The 6,020-nt window shown below is 40.5% G+C and overlaps 1 protein-coding gene across 1 annotated transcript in view; it reads left to right on the plus strand.

The window, feature by feature from the left end:
• LOC115826260 (mitochondrial import inner membrane translocase subunit tim16) overlaps positions 1 to 6,020 on the plus strand; it is a 104,379-nt gene that overhangs the window by 46,921 nt on the left and 51,438 nt on the right. The gene's annotated exons all lie outside the window — the stretch shown is intronic.

Raw genomic sequence — 6,020 nt, forward strand, 5'->3', positions numbered from 1 at the left:
GTCAGTTCAGTATTCCTCATCAAAATCCACCCCATCCTGTCAGACGCATGACTGTGTGTGTGTGTGTGTGTGTGTGTGTATGTGAGAGAGAGAGAGAGAGAGAGAAAGAAAATGTATGAGCGTGTGTGTGTTTGTGTATATGCGCACTGTGCACCTGTGGATTTGTGATTTCTCTTGTTCGGCTTTGACTGTAATCATACTGTTTTTTCAACAAGGGGATTTGGATCACCAGACTTCTATTTCTGTTTTTTTTTTTTTTTTGGATATCTTAGGCGTGTCATCTGCCTTATTTTTTATAAATCCTAAAAACATGTGCACGACATAAGATATGGTTATGTCACTTGTTATGTCGTTACTATGAGAAAAAGCGGATCTCTTCTTGGAGACAGGTTTGTGTCAATGCACTTGTGATCTGGGTCAAAGAACAGTCAGTGCGTTGAACACTGTTGGACCATTAACATAATTTCAATCTGTTTCAATTGATAGCGGCATGCAAAGAGGAAAGATACTGCCTTGCGTTGCACACACTGATCCTCATTGACTATTTCTAGCACAGTATTAAATAGCTGGCATTGTAAAAGGAGCATTTAAGGTTATTTAGCTTTGCCTGAGGGTAAATCAAACAGTAAAGTTTTCAAAGTATCCCAGATAACCAAATATACACAATAGAGTGATGGAAAACAGGTGCATTAAGCAAGAACTTGGCAATTTGTAGTAAAACGAATCTTCCACCTACCATCTCCAGGTGAGGCCTCACAATGTAGATACTTTCTATGTATTGGAACATTCTGGATACAGATGGTGTTGTGAGGCGGTTTCATTGAAGCCAAACACCATAAAACATTTTGGAATCTTACTACACGGCTCGGAAACAGCAGGGGAGCTCTTTATCTCCCATTGGGCCTGTAATGGTTTTCCTTCAAGACAGTCACTGGTGATTTCCTTGCTCCCAGTTACCTCCTCTGTCAGCAGACCAGCACCCTGTGGCCTAGCCAGAGACGGCCAAGCAGTAACAACAACAATGAGGCAAAACAAATAACACACATCATCATTTAGACCAAGTGTTAGAGATTAGCCAGGTATCAGCCTTATCTTTCCCTGCCAATAGAAAGTTAATTGGGTTCAGCTGTGTTCTCTAAGAGCTATCTGCTTCTGCAGTCGTGCTAGGCTTGAGATGTTTGGGTTTGGTTTTAATTTTACTGACAGATTCGATCCAAACCACCACCCTTCCTACACCCTGACCCCCCTCTACCCTTCCCTGTCCTAACCATCAAACTCTTTCATTAATGCCAGATTTCTTTCTTTCTTTCTTTCTTTTTTCTTGGGGGGGGGGGTGTCTCTTTCTCTCTTTTTGCTTACCCCACCTCCACCCCCACCCCCGCCAACCCCCGTCATTCCTCCGAAATGTGAACCACATTTGTAAGACTCTGCAGAATGACTTACTGTTCCGTTTAGATACTCTTTAATTTTGGAAGCTGTTTTTGCTGAGTGGACCCCCACTTGCCTTCTCTTTAAAATTCAATACTTCACCTCTGAAGTGCCTTGAGGTTTCAGGGCACGTGTCACTGCATCCTCTATTTTAATTCAAACTCTCTCTCTCTCTCTCTCTCTCTCTCTCTCTGTCTCTTTCTTTCTCTTTGGAAGGCATTTCTTTCCCTACCCGTCTATTCCAGTCAGTTTCACACTCTGTCTTGCATTTTTACTGGGGATATTTTCGTTTCCTTTGCCAAATCTCACCCTGTGCTGCACGTATTTCCCTCTTTTCTTTTTTGTTGTGTCCCTTTCTTCTATCAGTTCACCCCCTCTCTATCTATCATCCATCACTCTGCGTGATTCCGGGGAGACAGTTAAACCGAGAGGGATATTGATAGATATCTTTCTGGTTTCTGTAACGTCCAAACCCTGCACGACAGCACTGGTCTGGAGGGAGAGAGGAAATGGCAGGGAGTGGGAGAAAAAGAGGGAAACATTATTCTTGTATTTACTATAATTGTCATAATCTTCTAAAATTGGAAGTGAACAGCGTGTGTGCTACTAGCAGAGCCTTTGACCAAATAAAAAATCCCTCAGGCATGCAGTTTTCCCCGTTTCGCCTTTTTTTTTTTTTTTGCCTCCTCACACTACCTCCTGAAATGTCCTACATCCTGCAGGTTTAGTCGTTGCTCTGATACAGTTGTCTTGTGACAGTGCTGATAGCGAAACCCCGTGCGTTGACCTCTCGTAGTCTTCTGTTATCAGACTGGAGCCCAAAGCATTCTTACCGCAGAAGCCAGGCAGAGGGAGGGGCTTCAGCTGCAAGTTTCAAAAACAAAAGCAGTCTCACTTTTGTCCTTCTTTAGCTCACCTCTGCCTCTCCATCCAGGATGTGGTGGCAGGAACCCACATCACAAAGAGAAAATGCATAGCACAGAAACAAAAAGGATCACATGCCAGATTATACCACAGGGAGAACAGTTACTTATTCCCCTTCATCCAAAAAAACAAAAAAACAACTCTCTCTGAGAGATGTTGATATGACCACGGCTGCCCAACAACTTAGCACTAACTTTCCATTGCCTTTTGTGTTTTATCACCTTAAATGACCTCAACATCTAAATTAATGTTTAAACAATTTGTGTGTGTGTGTGTGTGTGTTTTTTTTAAAGATTTAGTTTTCTGGATTAAAGCTAAATCACCTTACAAGGAACTGTATTCATTGTTATTATTGTTGTTGTTGTAGTTGTTAATGGAAACTTTCTATCTAAATGCCTGTCAACGTCTTCTCAGGATGCTTGAGCGTCTTCTTGCCTCCAGACCGAGCAACGAGAGTTCACGAACTTACAGGGTGGGCATTTGAGCTTTGTGTTGCTTGCTAATTGAGGACCTAAAAGATTGTGGGTTAAAGGCAGAAACAAAGCTATTTGAAAACAAGGGGGAAAATGTCTATTCTGAGCCACACGACCCAGTGTTTTAACACATTGTCCTTGGCAGCCTGCCTCCTTGTCCTAGGTTTGGAAGAAAACTTTCAGCAAAAGAAAAAAAAAAAAAAAGAAAAAAAAGAAAAAAAAAATTATGAGTAGTGAAAATATTTACTCAGCAGTAATTTTGTGTGGAATTTTTGGATGATAATTTGAAAAAGTTGGGCCTCATGTCTACAATGGGGCTCTTTGAGTAGCTCAGCTTGAGCGTTGGGTCTGGACTGATGCCAGGGGCCAGGTCTCTTAAATTCACGGAATAAAAGGGGTCTTTTTACTCAAAGAATGAGAAGAGAGAAACAGACATATACTTAGGCATATGCTCTCAGCTACTTACCCATGTCTACATACAGCACAGGAAAACGTGTGGCCCGCAACCGACTGTTTGTATATTTGAAAAGGCGCATAAGTCTTTCCTTAGCTTTATCCAGACCACAATTTCAACTTTTTGCTAGAGGAGAAGAAAGGAAGAAGGAGACAAAGAGCAATGCTTGTGAAAAAGTGAAATCTAAATGAAATGGCAGGTGAAGAGTGGAACTTCAATCAATGTTTTGCTCAGTATGTGAGTGTGCATAAGTGTGTGTGTGTGTATGTGTGTGTGCGCGCATGCGTGCATTTGTGTGTGTGTGTGTGTGAGAGAGTGCGGACATGTGAGTGTATGTTTGAATTTTGTGGGTTTGGACCTGTTCATTGCAAATTGGTAGCAGAGGGGCGGTTTTATGTGTTTTTGTTGTTTGACAAAGTTTGGTCAACAAATTGCAGCTGCAATTATCCCAAAACATTGCATGTTTTAGGGTAGAACAGAGAGTGTGTGTGTGTGTGTGTGTTTTTCTCCTGCCAGTACTCTACCTGTAAAGTTGTGGGTGGCCAGTCACAGTGATGTGTATGTTAAGAAACAATGTGTTCTCATTATGCTTGGGTCAGTTAGAATGACTGTGATAAACTGATGTATAAGATTTAACCTTGTTATGTTTTCAGTATTTTTTTTTTGCTTCTCCCTTGCCTCTAGCACTCTCCACAAAGAAAAAATCAAATTCCTTTTCTCCTCACACTTAAATCTAAATAGCCTCATAAAAGGTTGCTTGAGGTGGTGCATTAGCAGATGGTGTTGTAGAGGGCAACATTCTGTATTACCAGATTCTCTCATCTTGGTGAATTTTTATTAAAACACAGTTTTTCTTCCAGTGCGTCTTATGAACTTCATTAAACAGAAACGAGTAAATACTACTCAGTGGACAAAGGCAGTGATGGTGACATCCTGTTGGTTCTGTTAGCGACTGCTTTATGATTGGTTGAAAAAGGCAATAACTGGGATGACACCATATAACATCCACTACTGTCAGTCATTCTTAATGAAAGGAGGAGTTTCAAATGAAAGAAAAAAATTGACAGTGGATTTTTAAAACTTGTATTTATTGCAGTTTTTTTAACAATGCCATTGTACAAATATATACACTCTTCCAAATAGATCAAGGACAAAAAATGTTTCCCAAAATAAACAGGGAAAATATATATTAAAAATATTCATGAATATTTTCAATACTTCACACTGTAGAACTTAGTTTTCCAGTTAGGCTGTTTTCATATCTCTTCAGTATCTCTTGTAAATGATCTCCTGGCAAAACTTAAGATGTCAAGCTACATTTATGTGGGAGCAAAGCTATTCATACATGTGTCTTATTGACTGGGGTTTAGGTGAAGTGACAGCCTGCAGAAGTGTTTGAATACTAATATTCTGCCTGACACAACGCAATCAGCACAGGTCCCTGCTCCTCCTTTCCTCTGACTCAGAGTTCGGCATTCTTTAAAAAAACGGAGCGTGGGCCTGTTCTCCAATCAGGATAAACTAGCTTAAATGCCATTTGTTACATATTAATGTATATTTACAGAAACCTGACTAAGCTCAGTTTTCTTAACTCACGTTCCTTGCAGAATGTGTATAATGATACTTTTTCCTAACCTGTTATTTACTTTCAGTTACTTTTGTTTCGAGATAAAGTACTCCACATGAGGTTGTGCCCACCACTCCTTTGGAAAGACACAACCTCTACAACAGTGGTTCTCAACTCCAGTCCCGAGGGCCCCCTGTCCTGCACATATTTGTTTTAACTCTTCATTATCACAGTTAATCAAGCTAATCAAGGGCTTGATGATTAATTGATCGTTTGAATCAAGTGTGTCAGTCCTGAGTCCAGAGGAGTTAAAACAAAGACGTGCAGGACAAGGGGCCCTCAGGACTGGGGTTGAGAACCACTGCTCCACAAGACTCATCACTAGAGATATTCACTGACAGTTTCTGATATGAAATGTTTCCATCATTTTGGAGGTTTACAGCTGACGCAGTAATTAGCTCATGTCTTTTGTTTGCCCCTCATTTAATGATTAAATGTTAACACAATAGGGATGGTGACAGCTAAGCAGAATGCACCTCGAAATTTGCATATTGTAATACCTCTTTATTGTCTCTGGATAAGTTCATTGGAACAGCTATATGCTCTATGCAGTGTCTGGGCATGGCATCATTTTATGGGTCGTCAATTAATAAACCAGAACTTGTTTGCCAAGGACCAAATTAATGGTACAGAACATGCAAAAGAGGCTTTTGCCTACAGGGAATCTGCTACTGTTCTTAGGAACTGCAGACATCTTGTGAATTGTGGTTTAGGAAGAAACTTAATTATTTAGGGAGCATGAACAGTAAATAAAACCCTTGAGAAGTTAAAAGCAGAGTCTTAATTTTAACTTCCCAGGCAAGAGTGTGGTTATCAAATTGAAGCGACATTTTAGGTTTGCTGTGGAATTAGGTTTGCTACAGAGAGACTGGAGTTTCAGTTGACCACTTCCCTTTGTAACTCTTATAATCTTGGTTATCTGGCCCTCTTTGTGTAGGGGTAGGGGCTGAGGTCCAGAGAATTGAGAGGGGATTTAGTTTCAAGTCTGCATAGATCTTCAGCTACTTAGGCTGTCTGACATGCATAGAGTAAAGCCTTTGATTGACTTCGTGGTACAAACATGTTTTAATCTTCAAAGATTTTAATCTGGTGTTTTGTCTGCCTTTAAGTCACA

The sequence above is a fragment of the Chanos chanos genome, chromosome 13 (genome assembly GCF_902362185.1).
Source record: "Chanos chanos chromosome 13, fChaCha1.1, whole genome shotgun sequence".
Classification (NCBI taxonomy): Eukaryota; Metazoa; Chordata; class Actinopteri; order Gonorynchiformes; family Chanidae; genus Chanos; species Chanos chanos.